Source organism: Macaca mulatta, chromosome 12 (genome assembly GCF_049350105.2).
Source record: "Macaca mulatta isolate MMU2019108-1 chromosome 12, T2T-MMU8v2.0, whole genome shotgun sequence".
NCBI lineage: Eukaryota > Metazoa > Chordata > Mammalia > Primates > Cercopithecidae > Macaca > Macaca mulatta.
The window spans coordinates 82,004,919-82,027,644 of NC_133417.1; the positions used below are offsets into that span (position 1 = coordinate 82,004,919).

Here is a 22,726-nt window from a genome sequence, read left to right on the forward strand (position 1 = left end):
TACAACTAGGACAGCCCTTAACGATTATCTATCTTTTTTTTTTTGAGTTGGAGTTTCACTCTTGTTGTCCAGGTCAGAGTGCAATGATGCGAGCTTGGCTCACTGCAACCTCCGCTTCCTGGGTTCAAACGATTCTCCTGCCTCAGCCTCCTGATTTTCTCATCACTAGGAACTACTCCTGGGATTACAGGCATGTGCCACCACATCCGACTAATTTTGTACTTTTAGTAGAGATGGGGTTTCTCCATGTTGATCAGCCTGGTCTCGAACTCCCGACCTCAGGTGATCCATCCGCCTTGGCCTCCGAAAGTGCTGGGATTACAGGAGTGAGCCACCACACCTGGCCTAATGATTATCTATCTTTTCAATGTGGATTTTACGTACATGATTGCTGTGTCTCACTTGAGCTTCCAACGACTCTGTAAGGGAGATAGAATGTTATTCACTTGAAAGCTACAGAGGTCCAGAGTGGACGTGAGACTTGCCCAAACTCACCCAGAGGACAGGGCCACACCTGGGCACCCCATGCCCTTTCCATCCTCTTTTCATTTCTATTTCACATCCACCCCACTTCCAAACACTGTGCTCAAACATTTCAGTGCCTGAGTCACAGTTCCTCTCTCTCTCCTGTCTTTAACCATTACCCAAAATAATAGCATGTGACCACAGAATCTGCCAACAGCTCTTTCAACTCCATTGCATGTTCGCCACAACTTTTATTTTCTCATCACTAGGAACTGCTCCCCTCCAAGATCTCTAGTCACTCTCCCTTTCTGAAACAATCTTCTCACTTTCTTCTCCTGCGCCCAATGTATCTGCTCAATCTGCCTTTTGCCACAGTCAGTAAAAAAAATACTGATTGAGAACCTAAGAAATAGATGGAAGACCAGCCAGACATGGACACAGGCAACACTGAGTTTTACCCACTCAGCCTAGCCCACCCCTCAACCACGTGGCCTCTCCCCATATGCCAGTCCATATCTGCTCAAAAGGCCTCAATTGTCTCCCTAGCAATGGATGGTCATTTCAACATTACACCCTGCAGCATCCTACAATCCCTCAATTCCTTAATCTTCCATCATTCCAATCCTTAAATCTGGATTATTTCATATTTCTCATTCTCTACTCCCAGACGACATTGCTGCTGGGTAAGATCATAAAACTATTACGACTAGATCCACCACAAATTCAAATTGTCCAACTTGGTCTAAGACCTTTTACTCTGCAAAACCCAAAGAGAACCAAAGAATGGGTAGATGTTTTAAAGATGCAGATTTTGGTTTGAAATAAGATGGAAACATATAACCACTTTAGCTAACCAGCAACCGAAAAATAATGAGCTCAGCGTTACTGTTGGCATTTTTTTTTTTTTTGAGATAGATAGAGGGTTTTTTTTGTTTTTTTTTTTTGTTTGTTTGTTTGTTTTTTTTTGAGACAGAGTCTTGCTCTGTCACCCAGGCTGGAGTACAGTGGTGCCATCTCAGCTCACTGCAAGCTCCATCTCCTGGGTTCACGTCATTCTCCTGCCTCAGCCTCCCGAGTAGCTGGGACTACAGGTGCCCGCCACCACACCCGGCTAACTTTTTTGAATTTTTAGTAGAGACGGGGTTTCACCGTATTAGCCAGGATAGTCTCGATCTCCTGACCTCGTGATCCACCCACCTCAGCCTCCCAAAGTGCTGGGATTACAGTCATGAGCCACCGCGCCTGGCAGAGTCTTGTTCTTGTCACTCAGGCTGGAATGCAGTGGTGTGATCTTGGCTCGCTGTGACCTCTGCCTCCCGGGTTCAAGCGATTCTCCTGCCTCAGCCTCTGAAGTAGCTGGGATTACAGGTGTAAGCCTCGATGCCTGGCTAATTTTTGTATTTTTAGTAGAGACAGGGTTTCATCTTGTTGGCCAGGCTGGTCTTGAACTCCTGACCTCAGGTGAGCTGCCCGCCTCAGCCTCCCGAAGTGCTGGGATTGCAGGCATGGGCCACCACACCCGGTCTGTTACTGTCAACATTTAAGTAGAGTTTAGATCAGAGGTTCCCGGACGTGACTGATTACAAGAAATACCTACAGAAATTTTTTTTGTCTTTGAGACAGGGTCTCGTTCTGTTATCTAGGCTGGAGTGCAATGGCATGATCATGGCTCACTGTAGCCTCAACCTCCCAAGCTCAGGCAATCCTCCTGCCTCAGCCTCTCTAGTAGCTAGGACTACAGGTGTGTGCCACCATGCCCAGCTAAGTTTTTTTTATTATTATGTATAGAGATGGGGTCTCCCTGTATTGCCCAGGCTGGCCTCAGACTCCTGGCCTCAAGGCATTCTTCTGCCCCAGCCTTCCAAAGTGCTGGGATTACAGGTATGAGCCACTGCACTGGCTGAAATTTTTTTTAAATACAGAATCCCAGGTCCCACTTCAGACCCAATGAATAAAAACCTCTGGGAGGTGTTGATTTCTAAAGCTCCCTAGAAGTTCCTGATGCAGCCAACCCATAGAATGACATTAGGTTTCCAATGGGCTACACTACTGATTGTACTTTTCCCAGGACACAATGAAAGGGATTGCTTCACTGAGGGGAAATCCAGGTTGAATGGTCTGCCTTTACAGTTTATTCCACTCCTTTCTTTCTCCTCTACTTAAACCTGAAGGCTGTCAATGTTGCCTACTGCTTACACTCTCTTTTTGTCCCACTATGGCACTTAGGGCTCAACAACCTGACGCTCCGAGGGAGCAATCTAAGGTTCCTGCCAGAAAGTCTAGAAAGGACCACAATGGATGTCCATGTGAATCCTGCTCATTGCACCTCCACCGACATGAAGCTCACACCATCTCTTAATTTTCCCACTAGCATGGATGGGCTGCTCACTCTTCATGTTCCAATGCTGTCTTGCCTCATTTATAATGACTTCATGTTAGTCAAAATAAATGTTTTTTCACTTCTGCCCTTATAGCAAAAGTAAAAGCCAGATGAACATCGTATCTTTGCTGGACAATACTTCAATACATTTGTAGCTGCAGTTGGCCTCGGTGGACTCTATTGTAGAGTGCAGCTTATGTCACTGATTTTGAAACATCTTTATGGTCAGTGAAAAGATCAAGCATTACCTCCAGTGATGGTAAGATCCAAAGAGCCAGTTCCAGTAACATCCATGAGTATGACTCATACGTCTGATCAGTTGATTTATAATAAATCTCTCCTGCATGTATCTTGATAAAAGCAGACCTTTCAGGTTTCCTTTTTTAACTTAATGCTCCCTACAAAGGCTTTCCTTTTCATACTTTTCAGTTGTCAAATTATACAAATTTATACTTTTGCTCATTTACTATGGATATGATTGACTACATAATTCTTTTAAAAAGTTACCTGCAAATATAGTTACCTGACCCAATTTAATATACACATGAAAAAAATAGGTCATACACTAAACATTGTCTCTTCTTGTCTTTTTTCATTAAATTGCAAAAGATTTCATACAGGTCAGCATAGCTGTCACATCCTTACTTTCATTTCTGTAACCATTTTCTTTATTATTGATAACAGTGGTGACAATAAAAATAGTGATAATGCCTGCCTGCCTCCCCAAGAGCATAAAGGTCTTGGTCCCTAGAACAAGCAGGCACTGAAATAAACAACAAATGCTGTGTATCCTTTGTTTAACATCTTGAATGTCTTAACCAATTTGCCTTAATTACTATGTGTTTCTAACAATTCTCAGTCACTAAAGGCAAGAGAGTGGTTAAAAAAATTAAATTAAAGTTGCCTTCTCTCTTTTTTGTCCATTTCACAGAGCAGCCTCACATTTTCAGTCTTTCAAGTCTCATGTACACATCACAAATCCACTGAAACTGGATAAACACTAAATACTTCAGTTCTCTTTTCAAGGAAGAATGAAGGTCAGAATTTGTGTAGCAGTTTTGCCCAACTGTAGAGGTACCTAGAGAAGATGGATTAGCTAAAAGTGAGCTATTTCTCTGAGGAAAACATGAGTTTCAGGCTCACAATCTGGACTGTTCTCACCCAGAATAATTCACCCTTTCCTTATTAAATAAGCCTTTTGGAAATGTGACTTCATCACTCACTATCCAATGAAATAGGCATTGACTGGCTGATTATTTCTAGCATCACACTTACCTGTTGAGAGGCAGCTACAAGATGAACAGGTCAGGAGGTATAGATCAAGTTCTTCTGAAACACAGAAAGATTAAAATGATTAACAAAAGCCCCCATCTGGCCTACATTTTACTTTATATTCCATTCCATGTACTAAACATTTATGGAACTCTAATTGCCCTAGACAAAGTTCCCTTGAAAGTTGAAGCTGAGGCAAGGTTTAAGTGCTAAACTTTATTGGAAGGTATGATCCCATGTCAGCGTGAGTGATGGGAAAGAGAACTGTGGCAGGTAAGCAAGGGAAGCAACTACAAACTGTTGTGATGGCAAATCAGCCACTTCACAAACAGACATGCTTACTGGGATAGGTTGCACAGAAATCTTTCCTATGGACTAGTCCATCCATGGTGGAAAAGAGAGAAAGAGATATCTACCAAGTCCCTCACATCTCCTGCATCCTGGGGCCTTACAAGTCAGTTGCCACTGCAGTCTTTGGAGTAGAAGAAGAGGACCAAAGCTCTAGGGAGACAGGTGAAGGCCAGAAAATCTCAAGTAGCACACAAGAGGCATCTGGTACATTTATCATGTGCAACAAATATCTTGTATACCATTTCCTAGTCTAATATGACTATCAAAATTATAATTTACATATGATTAAATACATCCTACCTATATGTTCAAATCACAACTGTCTTAGTCCACTTTGCATTGCTATGAAGAAATACCTGAAGCTGGGTAATTTATAAAGAAGTTTATTTGGCTCATGGTTCTACAGGCCATACAAGAAGAAAGGCACCAGCATCTGCTTCTGGTGAGAACCTCAGGATGCTTCCACTCATGGCAGAAGGGGAGAGGAGCCAGTATGTCACAGGGTGAGAAAGGGAGCAAAAGAGAGGGGTAGGAGGTGCTAGGCTCATTTAACAATCAGATCTCACATTAACTAATAGAATGAGAACTAAGTCATTACAGTAAGGGTAGCACCAAGCCCATCATGCGGGATCCGCCACCATTACCTAAACACCTCCAACCAGGGCCCACCTCCAACATTGGGGATCAAATTTCAAGAAGAGGCTTGGAGGGGACAAATATCCAAACTAGGTCAACAACTAAGAAAATACCTTCTGATCACTGATTTCCTTTGAAGACCTATGTAATAATATATGATTTTTTAAGAAATTATTTTTGCCTATGAATCTCATTTATATTTCAATATTCCTTTCTTTTTTTTTTTTTTTTTTTTTTTTTTTTTTTTTTTTTGAGACAGAGTCTCGCTCTGTCGCCCAGGCTGGAGTGCAGTGGCGCGATCTCGGCTCACTGCAAGCTCCGCCTCCTGGGTTTACGCCATTCTCCTGCCTCAGCCTCCTGAGTAGCTGGGACTACAGGCGCCCGCCACCGCGCCCGGCTAATTTTTTGTATTTTTAGTAGAGACGGGGTTTCACCGTGGTCTCGATCTCCTGACCTTGTGATCCGCCCGCCTCGGCCTCCCCAAGTGCTGGGATTACAGGCGTGAGCCACCGCGCCCGGCCTTCAATATTTCAAAACAATAAACAAATTAGGAAAAAAACTTTTTTTTGAGACAGGGTCTTTCTCTGTCACCCAGGCTGTAATGCAGTAGCATGAGCATAGCTCGCTGCAGCCTCAAACACCTTAGCTCAAGCAGTGCTCTTGTCTCCGCCTCCCAAGTGGTAGGACTAGAGGCCAGCACCACCATGCCCAGCTAATTTCTGTTTTATTTTTTTTTAGAAGTAGGGTCTCGCTTTGTTGCCCAGGCTGGTCTTGAACTCCTGGCCTCAAGCTATCCTTCCACCTCAGCCTCCCAAAGCACTGGGATTACAGGCGTAAGCCACTGTGTCTGGCCAGAAAAAAAGCATTTGATCTCCTTCTGGAGAACTTTCACTGGTTAAAGCCCCTTGAGACTAGCAGAATTAAATAAATATTATATAGGGACTTATAAGGAAACACTGAGAAACCAAGTGAGCTCTCAAAGTGCTGTCTGTCAGAAAGGTGATGAGGAAAGACCCCGACTTCCTCAACGGAGTCATGCAAGCAATATATTTGGTGTGACGGGAGAAGGAAGGAGAAATTTAGGAAGAATAAACTACTCCCTTCCATAGTACGCAAATAAATTATTTGTATGAAAGTAATATAAGCAATGCTGCAACTATGGTTATAATACTTTAAGTCTATCTTACAGGGAAATTTCTAAAAATCATTTGCCTGAAATAGCTTTTTATCCTACCAACTTTTCCACTGAACGATTTGTACCAAAGTAAATCTGCATCTGATGCAATCTGAACCAATATCATTGGGCATATTTTTGGACATATTTTTAATTGTGATTAAGACACTTCAGCTCAGTCTAATAGCTTTCTTCGCCAAGGGTGTCTAAATGTTCTTAAGATCAGACAACTTTACTATCACCACTGCCATTTATTTGGATTGAGTTGGAAATTTATTTTAGCAACAATGTCTGATATTAGTGTGAGAGGCACAAAAGAAAACTTAATTATACTATGCACCAAATCTTACTTGCCGTGAATTCAGCATGCTTACACTGTTGATCCTAAATTCTTGGACTACTTTTATTTTCAATTTGTCCAAAATTACTGAAAGAACAAAAAGCAAAATCCTATTTCCTACATTTTGATTATTCTCTATCTACAAAGAGGATAAAAGATGCATTCAGGGTTTCCAAAATAGTATTGGGGGACTTTATCTTGCTATAGGACTAGTCCACACAGATGTTTTAGCCCCAAAACATCTGCCTAACAAAGTATCATAGACTGGGTGACATAACAGAAACGTATGGTCACACAGTTCTGGAGGCTAGAAGTTCAAAATCAAGGTGCCAGCAGGGTTGGTTCCTTCTGAGGGCTCTGAAGGATCTGCTCCAGGCATCTCTTGGCTTGCAGACGATGGTCTTCATGTTCACCTGGTGTTCTCCTTGTATGCATGTCTCCTTCCTTAAAGGACAACAGTAATACTGGATTGGTGCCCACCCTAATCATCTCATTTTAACATGATTATCTCTGTAAAGACCCTATCTCCAAATATGACCACATTCTAGGGTATTTTGGTTAGGACTTTAATAACATACAAATTTGGGGTTGGGGGCAATTCAACCCATAATACTCTTGCATTTTGCTTAATAGTCCTCCCATAGATGGGATCCTCTGGGTAATGGCAGAAGTTAAAATTCAGGTCCAGGGTCACATTGCCTGGGTTCAAGCTCCAGATCTGCCCTCCGCTGGCTATAAGACTGAAAAGAAGTCACTTAACCTCCCTAAATTCTGTTGTTTCTTCATCTGTAAAATGGAAATGATAATAGCTCCTACACCACAGTATTGCTGCAGGGATTATATAGTCAATCCATATAAAGTGCTTAGCCTAGTGTCTGACGCAAAGTAAGTGCTCCTGATATGTTAGTTATCATTAATATGGATTATTATTAACCTAAAATCATCCATTTAAACTGAAAAGTAAAGCTCACAGACCCAGATGTAGGAGAATACACTTTCTATCTTTCCTCTCCAACCAACTTACAGCCCCCTCCACTTATGGCTGCATTTTAGATTAACAAGGACTCCCAAAACGAAGCGCTCAGGTTCGTTTTCTCCTATCGAGTCCTATCAAGGACTTGTTAGATTATAGAATTATAATGGCTGATTCCCATTTTACTCCACCCCTTAATGCCAATAGATTAAGAGGAAGAGCTGAGGTCAGTTTCTTTACTGACTAAATGTTCCTCTTTACATTGGGACCCTCTATCAGGGATGTCCAATGTTTTGGCTTCCCTGAGCCACACTGGAAGAAGCAGATTTGTCTTGGGCCACATATAAAATACGCTAACACTAGCAATAGCTGATGAGCTTTTTAAAAATTTCATCATGCTTTAAGAAAGTTTATGAATTTGTGTTGGGCTGAATTCAAAGTCATCCTGGGCTGCATGTGGCCCACAGGCCGCGGGTTGGACAAGCTTGCTCTGTAATGAGGTATTCTGCATCATAGCTTCCCCCCAACAACATCCATTTTCCGTATCTAAGAAAGTCAGCTCTATTCTGCATTTCCTATTTTTAAGCAGTTCATATTTCTCTTTTATTCAGCCAAAATTAGATTACCAATTTTTTTGGCTGTTGTTGCATTTTTTTCCCAAACCTTCTTTTACAAATTCATTAATATTCATGAAGGAGTTTATATATTAAATTTACATAAGTATGAGATAAGAGGGAACTCTCTGCTCCTAAGATTCTAGTCTTATGCTGGAAGACTCTAAGGCTTGCTATAAATATCTGTTTTTTGCTGTTTTGCTTTCATGTCTGGCTTATCTCTTACCTTCTTATGGAGCCAGAAATAGAAATAACTGCTTAAGATGATAGATACCCCAATTACCCCAATTTGATCATTACACATTCTGTGCATGTGTCAAAAGATCACACATGCCCCATAAATATGTACACCTATTATATACCCATAATAATAAAAAAATTATAAATAAATTTTTAAAAAGAAAAGTAAGATAAACTTTTCAAAAATAAAAAATAGAAAGACCCATGCGCTGGGATGGTACTCTGACCACACCAGTAAGCCTCCTTCTCTGGTGCATCTCAGGAAAGGGTGAAATTCGTTCACATAAACAGCACTCAGCCTGACCAGCTCAGATGTGTTTCCTGAAAGTCTAAACCTTCATTAAAGCATCCAGGACTACATTATAACTTTCTTGGGCTCCTTCCTACATAAAAAAGTAAAGAAATAAAACTATGTTTTATAATTCATTGGTGTAAAGATGAATATATTAATACTATATATCAAAACATTTTATTTGACCTAACAGTTCATTTTTTTCTTCTGATTTTAAAAGAAATTAAAACAGGCTGTGTGCAGTGACTCACACCTGTAATCCCAGAACTTTGGGAGGTCAAGGCGGGCAGATCATTTAAGGTCAGCAGTTCGAGACCAGCCTGGCCAACATGGTGAAATCCTGTCTCTACTAAAAATACAAAAATTAGCCAGGTGTGGTGGTGTGTGCCTGTGCTGGGCGCTTGTGGTCCCAGCTGCTCGGGAACCTGAGACAGGAGTATCGCTTGAACCCCAGAGGTGGAGGCTGCAATGAGCTGAGATCCCACCACTGTACTCCAGCCTGGGCGACAGAGCAAGACTCCAGCTCAAAAATAAATAAATAAATAATAAAAGAAATTAAAACAATTTCATAAGCCTCTAAAAGCATTGTAGGCCCAAGACACTGTGTCTACTATGCCAATGAGATGTTAGCCCGCATCTAACTATATAGTATTTGATATACTATATCAAATATATAGTATAATATATATGATATACTATACTATATACTATATAGTATTTGATATTAGGCCTACTATATACTATATAGTATTTGATATTAGGCCAAGTTGTCATAAACCCCAATCTAAGGTTCCTAGTTGCTAACTATGTTAACCAAATAATTATAAGGCATTAAAGATGCACTTGACTTTTATAACCCTCTATTACTAACCACAACATACAAGGAAAAAGCTCTGCCATTTCTGCATGCAGTTAGAGCAAGGATTATGTAACTCTTAGCACATATTCATACTTATCATATCACTGTTTTAAAACAGTCACTTTGTTCTCTCTGAATCTCATTTGTTGATGTATAGATGTATAAAATAGCATTTGCTGCTTTTTAAAGTATGCCTTTCACAAATCAGTTACTGATAAAGGAAGAAAGAAAATTAACATTTGCTAAGAGCATACTATATATCAGGCACTGTCTTGGGTGCCTCCACATGTATAGTCCAGGGAGACTAAGATTATTACTCCGTTTTTATATGTAAGGAAACTGATACTAAGTAACATGTTTAAGATAACAGAATTCAGTAATGGTAGAGCTAGAACTCAAAATCAAGTTATTTTGATTTCAAAGTCAATGCAGTTTCTACTACATCAACTAGATTAATTATATGGAATTATATATATTAGTGTTTTGGGGTAAAAAGATTTAGAATAACTTCATTTTAAAAGAGAAATTAGGCCGGGCACGGTGGCTCAAGCCTGTAATCCCAGCACTTTGGGAGGCCGAGACGGGCGGATCACGAGGTCAGGAGATCGAGACCATCCTGGCTAACACAATGAAACCCCGTCTCCACTAAAAATACAAAAAAATTAGCCGGGCGTGGTGGCGGCGCCTGTAGTCCCAGCTACTAGGGAGGCTGAGGCAGGAGAATGGCGGGAACCCGGGAGGCGGAGCTTGCAGTGAGCCGAGATCGCGCCACTGCACTCCAGCCTGGGCGACAGAGCGAGACTCCGCCTCAAAAAATAAATAAATAAATAAATAAATAAATAAATAAAAGAGAAATTAACCAAAGGTCAGGCACAGTGGTTCACTCCCATAATCCCAGCACTTTGGGAGGCCAAGGTGGGAGAATTGCTTGAGCCTAGAAGTTCAAGACCAGCCTGGACAACATGATGAAAACCCCTTCAAAAAATACAGAAGTTAGCCAGGCATGATGGTGCATGCCTGTAGTGCAGCTACTCAGAAACTGAGGCAGCAGGATCACTTAAGCCCAGCAGGTCAAGGCTGCAATAAGCCATAATCGTACCCCCATACTCCAGTCTGGGTGACAGAGTGAGACCCTGTCTCAAAATAAATAAATAAATAAATAATCAAATAAAAAGTACCCATTTTCTTTCCTCCTCCTTTTTTTTTTTTTTTTTTTTTTTTGAGACAGAGTTATCACTCTGTCACCTAGGCTGCAGTGCAGTGATATAATCATAGCTCACCGCAGCCTTGAACTCCTGGGCTCAAGTGATCCTCCCACCTCAGCTTCCCAAGTAGTTGGGACTACAGGTGAATACCACCAGGCTCAGCTGACTTTTTTTTTTTTTTTTTTTTTTTGTCTCACTATGTTGCCCAGGCTGGTCTAGAATTCCTGGCCTCAAGTCATCCTCCTGCCTCAGCCTCCCAAAGTGCTGGGATTACAGGAATGAGCCAGCATGCCTGGCCACCATTTTCAAATTAAGTCAGTTATCAGGTAAAATCATGTCATCTAACAGAATCACAATTTTTGAACCAGAAGATACATTAGAAGACATGCCTAGTTCAACTCTTTCATATTCTGAAGAAATCCCAAAAGGACTTGTGACAGTGCCAGGATCACATAGAGAGAAATGTACCTACAATCATTGCTCCTCACTAAACACAAAAAGCAAAGAAAAAATGATCTATAAGTAGTAAATTTTAAAAAGAAGAGAGTTACATGAACAGAAAGTTATTCTGAAGCATTTTTCATGGTTCATACTGCTGCTAAATTGATATTTTTTTAATCAATCAGATGAACTTTTCTTTCCATCATCATATGCCCCAAATGAAGACCGAGAAAGTTAATTTCATACAACATTTTGAGTTGGTAGAGGCAGAGGCAACTGTGGGCTTCAGTAATCAAGGCCAACTCTTGTAAGCTACAGAAACTCAGTTGGACTTTGAAAGATGGTAGCAGCTGAACTTGCATACCAGAGTGCTTTTAGATGATCAGAACAAAGCCATGGATGAAACTGGTATTTGCTCTGAGCTTTAAAATTCTAGAAAGCAGTTTCATAAACCCTTCCTCCATTATATCTTACCAACCTGTAAATATTTTTTAAAAACAAATATATATGTGACTGTTTTTCAGCTAAAAATAAATACTTGTAAAAGTGCAAACAATACAGAGGTATATAGAGTAGAAAGTAAAAGTTTTCCTTAATCTTCTTCATGAATTTCATCCGGGGGCCCTTCCCTGTAGGTAAAGTTTAGTGTGTATACTTTCAGACCTTTTATAATGCATTTACACACCCACACACACACACACACAGAGAGAGAGAAGAGAGTCCTGGCATATCAAGAAAAGAAAAGCTGGGGCAGGTGGGGTGTATCGGGGGGAGATTGATTAGAAATAGACATGGCTGGCCGGGCAGTGGCTCTTGCCTGTAATCCCAGCACTTTGGGAGGCCGAGGCAAGCGGATCACCTGAGGTCAGGAGTTGAAGACCAGCCTGATCAATATGGAGAAACCCCATCTCTACTGAAAATAAAAAAATTATCCGGGCGTGGTGGCACATGTCTGTAATCCCAGCTACTTGGGAGGCTGAGGCAGGAGAATCACTCAAACCCGGGAGGTGGAGGTTGTGGTGAGCAGAGATCGGGCCATTGTACTCCAGCCTGGGCAACAAGAGTGAAAGTCTGTCTCAAAAAAAAAAAAGAAAGAAAGAAAAAGAAATAGACGTGGCATGAACTAGAAGGACAGAAACTTTGGGAAAATAATTGAGATGTTTTAAAATGAATTAAAATATTTTATTTTCTGATAGGCAATGTAACCCATACATCAGCATTGGAGATGAAGCTGTATTATGTGTTTGATTTGGAACAGAAAATAAGGGAGGCAAGGTTGAAGATAACAGTGAAAGTCCTCTAGGTGGGTTCTGGGTGAGAGCAAAGCATCCAAAGAGCCCAGTTACTTTGGCTAAAATCGATTATAGAAATTGAAAGAAACAAGATTGTCAAGTACCTCAATCCCCAAGCTAAAGAATTTGGAGGTTTCTTTCCCTAAGCAATGAGAAGTCATTGTGGGCTATTGAGCAAGAAATGATATGACATAATTAATGTTTTAGGAAGATTCATCTGGCAGCAATGGGCAGGAGATAAACTCTGAAGTAATAGAGGCCAATTAAGAGGTTATTGGATCCTTAAGGCATATATTCCCAAGGAAATCATCTTAAGGTGAAAGGTTTACATACAAGTGTTTTTGCCACAGTGTTATAAAAGCAAAAAAAAAAAAAAGTTTTTAAGACATGCAAACAACTCAAATATCCAAAAACTGGAAGGTCATTAAGTAAATAGCGGTATTTGAAGCCATTAAAAATAATGTTTTTGAAAAATATGTATTGACATGGAAAATGCTGGTAATGCAAAGTTTAGTGAAAACACTGACACAAAACTGAATATGAGTTTGACCCCAATTATATAGAGGATTTCCTAAGGACACTGTTGTGATTATCTTGCCTTAGGAAAAGACTATTAGTCATAATGAACATGTTTTAGTCTATAATACTCTGCTTTGAGTAAATAAATTAGAGAAAAATTTCATGTATCAACATGACTTGGCTAAAGGAATGTTTTGATTTTTATTATTGGTGCAGGTTTATCTTCCTAAGCATAAGAAAGGAGGTGAATTAATAATAATTGCATTCCACTTCTCTAAGTAGGTTTTAGGATTAAAAAGGTCCATGAAAAGTAAGACCCACTTCGGATGTAATGACACTGAACTAGCAGGGAACAAATGTCAGATCACAGACCACCTGCAATGCTGATGTTTAAAAACAAAACCAAAAATTACACCTTTATTCCATTTGGAAAGAAAAAAAATCAAAGCAGTAGCAGTGGTTATTCCTGGGAAATGACACTATGGATGATTGTTTCATTGTTACATTTAGTAAGTTTACATCATTTTGATAATTAGGGAATTGTTTGGTTAATTGGGTTTATTTGTTTGTTTAATAAAGGAGCAAGTGATTAAGATTGTGACATGCAAAAGCAGAGAAACAAGAAAAGATGCAGCAGTGCCTTCTGATTCAGGATATAAAGATGATAAAACATAGTTTACAGTGTACATGGACTTCATAGACTTTCCTAGTAAAGCAGAATATACACGTTAAAGAAACCTAAGTAGGTAACTTTCTTGGACTTTCCCAAAGAAAGTTTACTTTATGGCAGTGGTCCCCAATCTTTTTGGCATCACAGACTGGTTTCATGGAAGACAATTTTTCCACAGACAGGGCTGAGGGATGGTTTGGGGATGATTTAAGCACATTACAATTATTGTGCACTTTATTTCTATTGTTATTACATTGTAATACATAATGAAATAATTCTACAACTCACCATAGTGTAGAATCAGTGGGAGCCCTGAGCTTATTTTCCTGCAACTAGATGGTGGGAGACACTGACAGATCATCAAGCATTAGATTCTCATAAGGAGCGCACAACCTATTGTGTGCAGGTCACAATAGGATTTGCACTCCTGTCAAAATCTAATGCCACTGCTGATCTGACAGGAGGCAAAGCTCAGGCCACAATGCAAGCGATGGGAAGTGGCTGTAAATACAGATGAAGCTTTGCTCGCTTGCCTGCTACTCACCTTCTCCTGTGTGGCTTGGTTCCTAACAGGCCAGGGACCAGTATCAGTCCATAGCCAGGCTTTTAGGGACTCCTGCTTTATGGGATAAAGTAAAAAAGTGAAAAAAGTGCAGTACATTCTCTCTACCAAAAAACATCTAAGATGACTTTCAATTGACACTATTAGTATGGTAGTACAATAGAGGAGCATTTCAAGATGTCTTTTTTATTTTTATTTTTATTTTTTGAGATGAGGTCTCGCTCTGTTGCCCAGGCTGGAGTGCAGTGGTGGGATCTCGGCTCACCGCAAGCTCCACCTCCCGGGTTCGTGCCATTCTCCTGCCTCAGCCTCCCGAGTACCTGGGACTATAGGTGCCTGCCACCACGCCCAGCTAATTTTGTTTTTGTATTTTTAGTAGGGATGGGGTTTCACCGTGTTAGCCAGACTGGTCTCGATCTCCTGACCTCGTGATCTGCCCGCCTCGGCCTCCCAAAGTGCTGGGATTACAGGCATGAGCCACCGCACCCAGCCTTTTTTTTTTTTTTTTTTTTTTTTAATCTCACTCTGTTGCCCAAGCTGGTGTGCAGTAGTGCACTCACAGCTCACTGCAGCCTCAACCTCCCAGGTTCAAGAGATCCTCCCACTTCAGCCTCCCAAGTAGCTAGGACTACAGGCAGGCACCACCATGCCTGGCTAATTTTTCAATTTTTTGTGGAGATAGGACCTCACTATGTTGTCCAGGATGGTCTCCAACTCCTGGGCTCAAGAGATCCTCCCACTTCCCAAAGTGCCAGGATTATAGACATGAGCCATCTTGCCTGACCCAAAATTTTGCTTACTAGTCCAAAACAAGCAAACACAAATAAAAAAGGAAAATTCCCAGTATTACTGTGGCATTTTTGAAGGACACTGGGTGCAGATTCATCCTTTTCTTACACAAGTTTTCAAATCATCGTTCTATAGATCTTAGCGCTGCAGCTACTTCATAAATGCTAATAGGACCATAAAGTTACTTTAACAATATTTACTAAGTAAGATGGAGTCTCCTACATTATCAGTTTATTCTCCATTTTCAGTCAATATAGTCAACAGGTAAATTCCATTTTGTCATAAAATTTCTATTTCTATTATTTCAATCGTTAAACCAAGTGGTAATGAAATGACAATTTATAGTCCCTGCTATTACCAGGAATAACCTAATCCCTGCTGCCCACAGTCTTTATGCAGAAATGACGGAGGCCTTCCTTCCAGCCCCAACTTCCCCCAGAATAAATGGACACTTAGGGATCACCCAGAGCTTGCTGTCAACTCTAACAAGAATTTCCCTGGATAATTACGTAAAGCTCAACAATAATGTAGCAAATAAAATTAAATATAAATCAGATATATTTATACTTCCACTAATTAAAAGTAACAACTAAGAAAAGTTTATACCACAATCTATGGGACATTGGTTTCTGTATTAGCAAAAGATGCATAATAAGAACATAACAAGAGACTAACACATTTCACATTGTGTGTTTGTTTCTTTCAGTTTGGGACATGTTGATGTTTCTTAAAATTTCACACTAGAAGGAATAGTCCTCCTAATTTGTTTTTGGACCTCTGCATTGCTAGCTGACCTGAAACCGGTAGATTAAACTTCCTGTGGCCCACTGACCTTAGAAAAAAATTATTGAGCAAATATTTATTAACCAACTACTCTCTCACATGCATTATTCAATAAATAAGTACTGGAAATGATTTATTTCACCAGTAGAAATTTAGAAACCACTAATTTGTTTTCTGACTCTTAGCCATTAGACATTCTTCCTCAAAGCCTTCTCTACTCAATGAGATGAAAAGTAGTAATATGTAAGTTTTGAAAGTTATTAACATAATGCTTTTAATTTATTCATATTTTATGAATTCTATTTCAAACACAAAACCTAAGAAAATATATATAACACTGCTAAACTTCAAAACAGTAATATGCCAGTTAATAATGTTCCAAAAGTTCTTTTAGTATACCAAATTCTAATACACCTGCATGTTTAGCAGCATGATATACACTGGTGCCCTCTAGTTGTACCGAAAATCTTCTGGTACAAATATGGCTGTAAGCTGAGTTTCCTCAGGCCTCCCCAACCTGTGAATACAAATGGAATCACACTAATAATAAGAACCCAAATTCTATTGGCTCTTGTTGCCACCTAGCAGAACCTCAGCACCTTATAAAAGAGTTTCTCAAGTGCTTCTGGAAGTTGAGGTGCTCTCTGAAGTCAGTTGCTCTCTAAAGTCAGGTGAATTCAGGTGTGCTCGTGAATACTCCCACTCTGGCAGGGCATCTGCTGTGACTCTCTCCCGCATCCATGTCACCAGATACTGCTGCCCCATTACCCGCATGCACTCTCTGCCAGGAAACACTGCTGGTCTTCTGCCACCAGAGGTGCTAAAGATGTGTGGTGGGATAGACACATTGCCTGAGCTCTGTCTAATGTTGACTAACATGGACATGACAACCCATCAAAGGTACCAAACTCATGATGTTTCTGTGCCTTTGTTCTACAAAATTTTAGATTTTGTTTGTGGTTTAATTTTTACAGGCAACTTGCTCCTCACGGTAACCAGACCTCTATTACTGGTCAGTGGTGCCTGGCTCTTCCTCTCTTCGGTATCTTTGGAGGCTCCTCGGTACCCTTAACAAATATTTTACTTTAGGTGCTAGCCCATGCATCTATTAGATGTATGTACACACATTCAACGAATACTAGTTTCCTCTAGAGAAGGTCTCTTTAATCAAGACTTGAGGTTTATAATTTTGAGAGAGATAATTTTTTGATTATAGCAAGTCATTATATTTCTTTATTAGTTATATAATTTCACCAAAATAATTTAAAGTATGAAACCCTGCTCTCACATAGTAAATGAATACCTGAAACCAGGCAAACAGAACCACTTATATTTAATGGTGTCATAAATGATTTGCAAAATATTTTAACTCATTGGTAACCCTTAGGGCTCTTACTCATAAGGAAAGAAAAACAAACTTAGAAATTATCTAACATACACAAGAGTTCTAATACCTCTCCTCTGTTTCACCTGATAATTTTTACCTGGCTAAATGCAAGTACAAGAAGTAATTGATAGTGGGTCTCAGGCTGGTTTTCTCTGCTGAGCTCTTTATTTCTATACACTTATTCCCCAACACACACAGTGGTTTTCTAACTGGTTATCAATCTTAGCAATGGCAGGTAGCCTTTCCATTCTGCTATGGTTTGAATGTGTCCCCCAAAGTTCATGTGTTCGAAACTTAATCCCCAATGCAACAATGGTGGGAAGTGAGTCCCAATTAGAAGTGATTCTGGTCATTACGAGGGCTCTGCCCTCATAAATGGATTAATGTTGTTATTCTGGCAGTTGGTTAGTTATCATGAGAGTGAGTTGGATACAAAAACAATTTTTGCCCTTCTTGCCGTCTAGAAATCTATTCCCCTTCCACCATGCTCCAGGGGATGACACAGCAAGAAGATCCTTGCAAGATGTCAGCCTCCTCAACCTTGGACTTCCCAGCCTCCAGAACTGTAAGAAATAAATCTTTGTCCTTTATAAATTACTCAGGTATTTTGTTACAGCAGCATAAAATGGACTAAGATGCATATTATAGTTTAAGATCAAGAGTTCTGAAACATGATACCAATCCTTGCTTTATCCCCTCACTTGTTTCAGCACTCCCTGATTCTGGTGAATATGTCCGGGCTACTTGTTAGCAAGAAATCCTAATTCCACTGCAAAGCAGAATCTCCACTCTTTCCATTCTCAAAGTCTTGGTTCATGTTTTAAGAGGTGGCATAACACTGCAGTCGAGAGCATGTACCATGGAAACAGATCACCCAGGCTCCACTCTCGGCTTCACCACTTATCAGTTGGGTGACCATGGGCAAGTTACTTAAACTCTCTGAACTCCAGTTTTCTCATTATTGGAAGAGGGGTGATGATAATAATAGAAACTTCCTTAGGGTTGTTGTGAGGATTACATGAGTAATGCCTGTAAAGAAATTAAAACTATTCTGCTGAGGATGTAAGGCAGCAAAGCAAGCAAGGTTTTTTAATAGTATACTAAATACCATTATCTTACCCTAAATTTAAAAGCACTCTCCAGATATGTGGTCAGTGGCTGAGAGACATTGAGCAAGTATCTCCCTAAACCTCTGTCTCTTCATCTATAAAATGGTGCTAATTGAAATAAAAACATGTAATTTACTTGGCAATTACCTAACATGCAGTAAACATTAATATTAGCTCTTATGTCATCTATAAAACTAATCTGTAATTATGTCTGCTTTACTGGGATATTGTAATAAGATAACATAGGTAAAGTACTAGCATAATGATTTAATATTTATTAAGCAAAGGGTTAATATATAGTTTTCTTTTTCTCCACACTTGCCTTTTTTTTTCCTTTTGAGACAGGGTCTCACTCTGTCACCCAGGCTACAATACAGTGGCATGATCGCAACTCACTGAAACCTCAACCTCCCAGGCTCAAGCAATCCTCCCACCTCAGCCTCCCAAGTAGCTGGGACCACAGGCATGTGCCTCCACACCTGGCTAATGTATAAATTTTCTGTAGAGATGGCGTCTCCCTGTGTTGCCCAGGCTGGTCTCAAACTCCTGGGCTCAAATGATCCTCCTGCCTTGGCCTCCCATAGTGCTGGGATTACAGGCATAAGCCACCATACCCAGCTTCCACACTTGCTTTTTAAAGCCCCTAGGATTACTGATCATTTTTTCCTGAATTGCTTTTACTTTTCCTTTGACAGCTATACCTGGAGGTTTGAGCAACGCAGAGAACCTATGATTATATAAACTCTGTCTGTTACCAACAACCTCCACAAACCTACCATTGATAAGCAAGTCTTTATTGAATGTGAAGATTTACCAGAGTAATTCTACTTCAAAAAAGGTAGTTGAGTTTCTGGCAATATAGCTGACCAAGTATTAGGACCAATCTTCCCAACTAATGACTAAAAATGCTGGATAAAATATAAAAACGTCTTCAAGAAGGCATATGAGAGCAAGAGTAAGCAGTACCTAAGAAAGCAACACTGAATCAGCTATATTCTCAGGGCATTTGCTGAACTCAGTGAACTTGAGCATAGATTTTTATGCTCTGGAGACAGAAGATACAACTCAGGGACCACCCAAGTTGGAGTATCCTATATTAGAATCCTCATAAAACAGGGGCCCAAAGGCATATACTCAACAAAAGAGGGGACTAAAATAACCTATACACTTTCACCCGCACTGAAAATTGCATGGAAAACTAACAGCCTCAAAACTTGGCAGTGTGTAGAGTGGGTGAAAATTATACCCTAAGAATTTGTAACCAAAAGCTGGCCCTCACACAAGTTTGCACAGAAATTCATACTTTTGAAGCAATCTAAAAAAAAAATTTTAATGTGAAGTCAATATTATGTAAAGGAGTCTTAAGCTAATATATCCCAGGTACCTAAGAAAAGCAAATGTAAATCCTTGTAGGAAAAGGATTTTCCTACAAGGATTGTCCCCTTTCATTCTAGGACACAAAAAATCTTCATGGATAAAATTTCAAGGAAAACTAAACAATTCAAATGTCAAAATTAGTAACACACAGGAGTCAATGTTATAAGTAAGAACCAGCAGGAAAAAAAAAGATAGCAAAATAGGACCCAAAAACTTTTAGATACTTGAATTATCAGATACAGAGTAGTAAAAAGTATGGTTAATGTGTTTAATATCAGAAACTTTAAAAAGTAGCAATTGAAATTGAGCACTCAATTGACAGATTTAACAACAGATAAAACATAGCATAATAGAGACAATTAGTCACTAGATGATAAAAATAATCAAGAATGAAGATCAAGGAGACAAAAGAATTTAAACTTTGAAAGGAACACAGATAAATTGAACTTTATCAAAATTTAAAAACACTTTTTTGTATCAAAGGACATTAGCAAGAAAGGGAACAAGCAACCTACAGAATGAATGAAATATTTATAAATCATAATTTGATAAGGGCCTGATATCCAGAATATACAAATAACTCCTACAATTTAACAGAAAAAAAAAAAACAGCAAAAAGACAAAAAAAAATTAAATTAAAAACATGCAAAACAGGAGGCTGAGGCTACAGTGAGCCATAATGGTGCCACTGTACTCCAGCCTGAGTGACAGAGTGTGAGCCCATCTCAAAAAAAAGGGGGGGCGGTGGGGCAAAGGACTTGAATAGACTTTTCTTCAAACATATACAAATGGCCAATAAACATATGAAAAATCACTAACTATATTTCCAAAAACCAACATAAAAAATAAAATGACAAATTGAAAACAGAATAAGCAGGATGCACAATATCATTAGTCATCAGGGAAATTCAATCAAAAGGACAGTGTTATGCCACTTCACATCTACTAGAATGGCTACAGTTTTTAAAAACTGAAAATAACAATGCTAATAAGTATGTGGTAAAATTGGAACCTTCATACATTGCTGGTAGAAATGTAAAATGATGCAGCAGCTATAGAAATATTTGACAGAGGCCAGGCATGGTGGCTTAGGCCTGTAATCCCAGCACTTTGGGAGGCCAAGGCAGGCGAATCACCTCAGGTCGGGAGTTCGAGACCAGCCTGACCGACCAGGAGGAACCCCATCTCTACTAAAAATACAAAATTAGCCAGGCGTGGTGGCACATGCCTGTAATCCCAGCTGCTCCAGAGGCTGAGGCAGGAGAATGCCTTGAACCCGGGAGGTGGAGGTTGCTGTGAGCCGAGATCATGCCATTGCATTCCAGCCTGGGTAACAAGAGTGAAACTCTGTCTCAAAAAAATAAATAAATAAAAAATAAAGAAAACAAATATTTGACAGAACATTTTTCCTCAAAAAGCTAAACATAGAATTATCATATGAACCAGCAATTCCACTCCTAGTTATATACGCAAGGGAATATAACTGAAAGCAGGGACTGAAACACATATTTGTAGGGCAATGTTCACTGCAGCATTATTCATAATAGCCAAAAATTGGAAATAATCCATATATATATGCATATATATATGGAGAGAGAGACAATAATAAAAAGGAATGAATTTTTGATATATGCTACAACATGAATCTAAAAACCATTAACACTGAGTAAAATAAGCCAGACCCAAAAGGACAAATATTGCATGATTCCACTTAAATGAAATATTTAAAATAGTTGAATTTATAGAGACAGAAAGTAAATTAGAGATTTCCAGGAGCTGGAAGGAGTGGGTAATGGAAAGTTATTGCATAATGGTTTCAGAGTTTTCATCTAAGAAAAAGTTTTGGAAATTGTGGTGACGGTTGTCCAACATTGTGAATGTAATTAATGCCACTGAACTGTACATCTAGAAATAGTTAAAATAAAAAATTGTGTGTTATATATACTTTAACATAATTTCTAAAAATTAACAATGTAATAGATCAAAAAACATTAAATTGTACACTTTGAGTGAACTGTATGGTATGTGATTTATACATTAATAAATTTTTTAATAGAAAGAAAGCTTGTATTAATTAAGGTAGTAAGCTAGGTTGCAGAAACAGATAAACCCAAAACACAACATTACTCAAACCAAAATAGAAGTTTATTATTCTACTGTCACGTAACAGTTCAAGTTGAGCGTTCCTGGTCTGTGAGTACTTCTCTGACTGCAGTGGTTCAGCGACTGCAGCTCCCTCCATCTGAAGACTCAGCCATCCTCTGAGCCTGAGGCCTCCATATTGTCTGTATTCAGCTAACATTAGGGGAAAGAGCATAAAGGAGACACATTACTTCCTAAAAGCTTTGGCCTGAAAATGTTCATGCACATGGCCACACAAAGATGTAAGGAAGGCTGGAAAATGTAGGCTTTAATGCAGTTAAAAGATTATGATATTAGAGTAAAACAGGCTAACATATGTTTAAACAGAGTTCCAAAGCATAAGAAAGGAGTGAGAAGGAAGTGGCAGCAATAGTTGAGGAGATTATGACTAAGAATTTTCCACAACTGATGAGAAACAATAACCCATACATTCAAGATTTCTACAAATCCCAAATAGAAAAAATAAAAAGAAATTCACACCTAAGTACATCATAGTGAAATCACAGAACCTAAAGACAAAGATATACTAAAAGCAGCCAGAGAAAAAAAGATAGATTACCTTAAAGACAGTGAGACTGACAGCTGACTTCCCCAGTAACAATGTAATCAAGAATGGAGTAGAATAAAATATGCTGAGAAAATAATTATTAAAATAATTATTAACTTATTAATCTACACACAGTAAATTATACTTTTTAAGAAAGAGAACAAATTAAGAAGACATTTTTATGACAAATAAAAACAGAAAACATCTGCCATTAGGACACCCTCACAAAGATGTTTGCAAAGAAATAAAGAGAAAAAAAAGCAGTAAATACTTTAAAAGTTGACTATACAAAACAAAATATTACGTG

The 22,726-nt window shown here is 39.2% G+C and overlaps 1 long non-coding RNA gene across 1 annotated transcript; it reads right to left on the bottom strand.

The window, feature by feature from the left end:
• Positions 1–19,984: 19,984 nt before the first annotated feature.
• On the bottom strand, positions 19,985–22,506 carry LOC106992632 (uncharacterized). The gene is made up of 2 exons (XR_001438656.3): positions 22,432–22,506; positions 19,985–22,025 (listed from the first exon to the last, which is right to left on the bottom strand). It is a non-coding gene; the product is annotated as an uncharacterized LOC106992632 (long non-coding RNA).
• Positions 22,507–22,726: the final 220 nt, after the last annotated feature.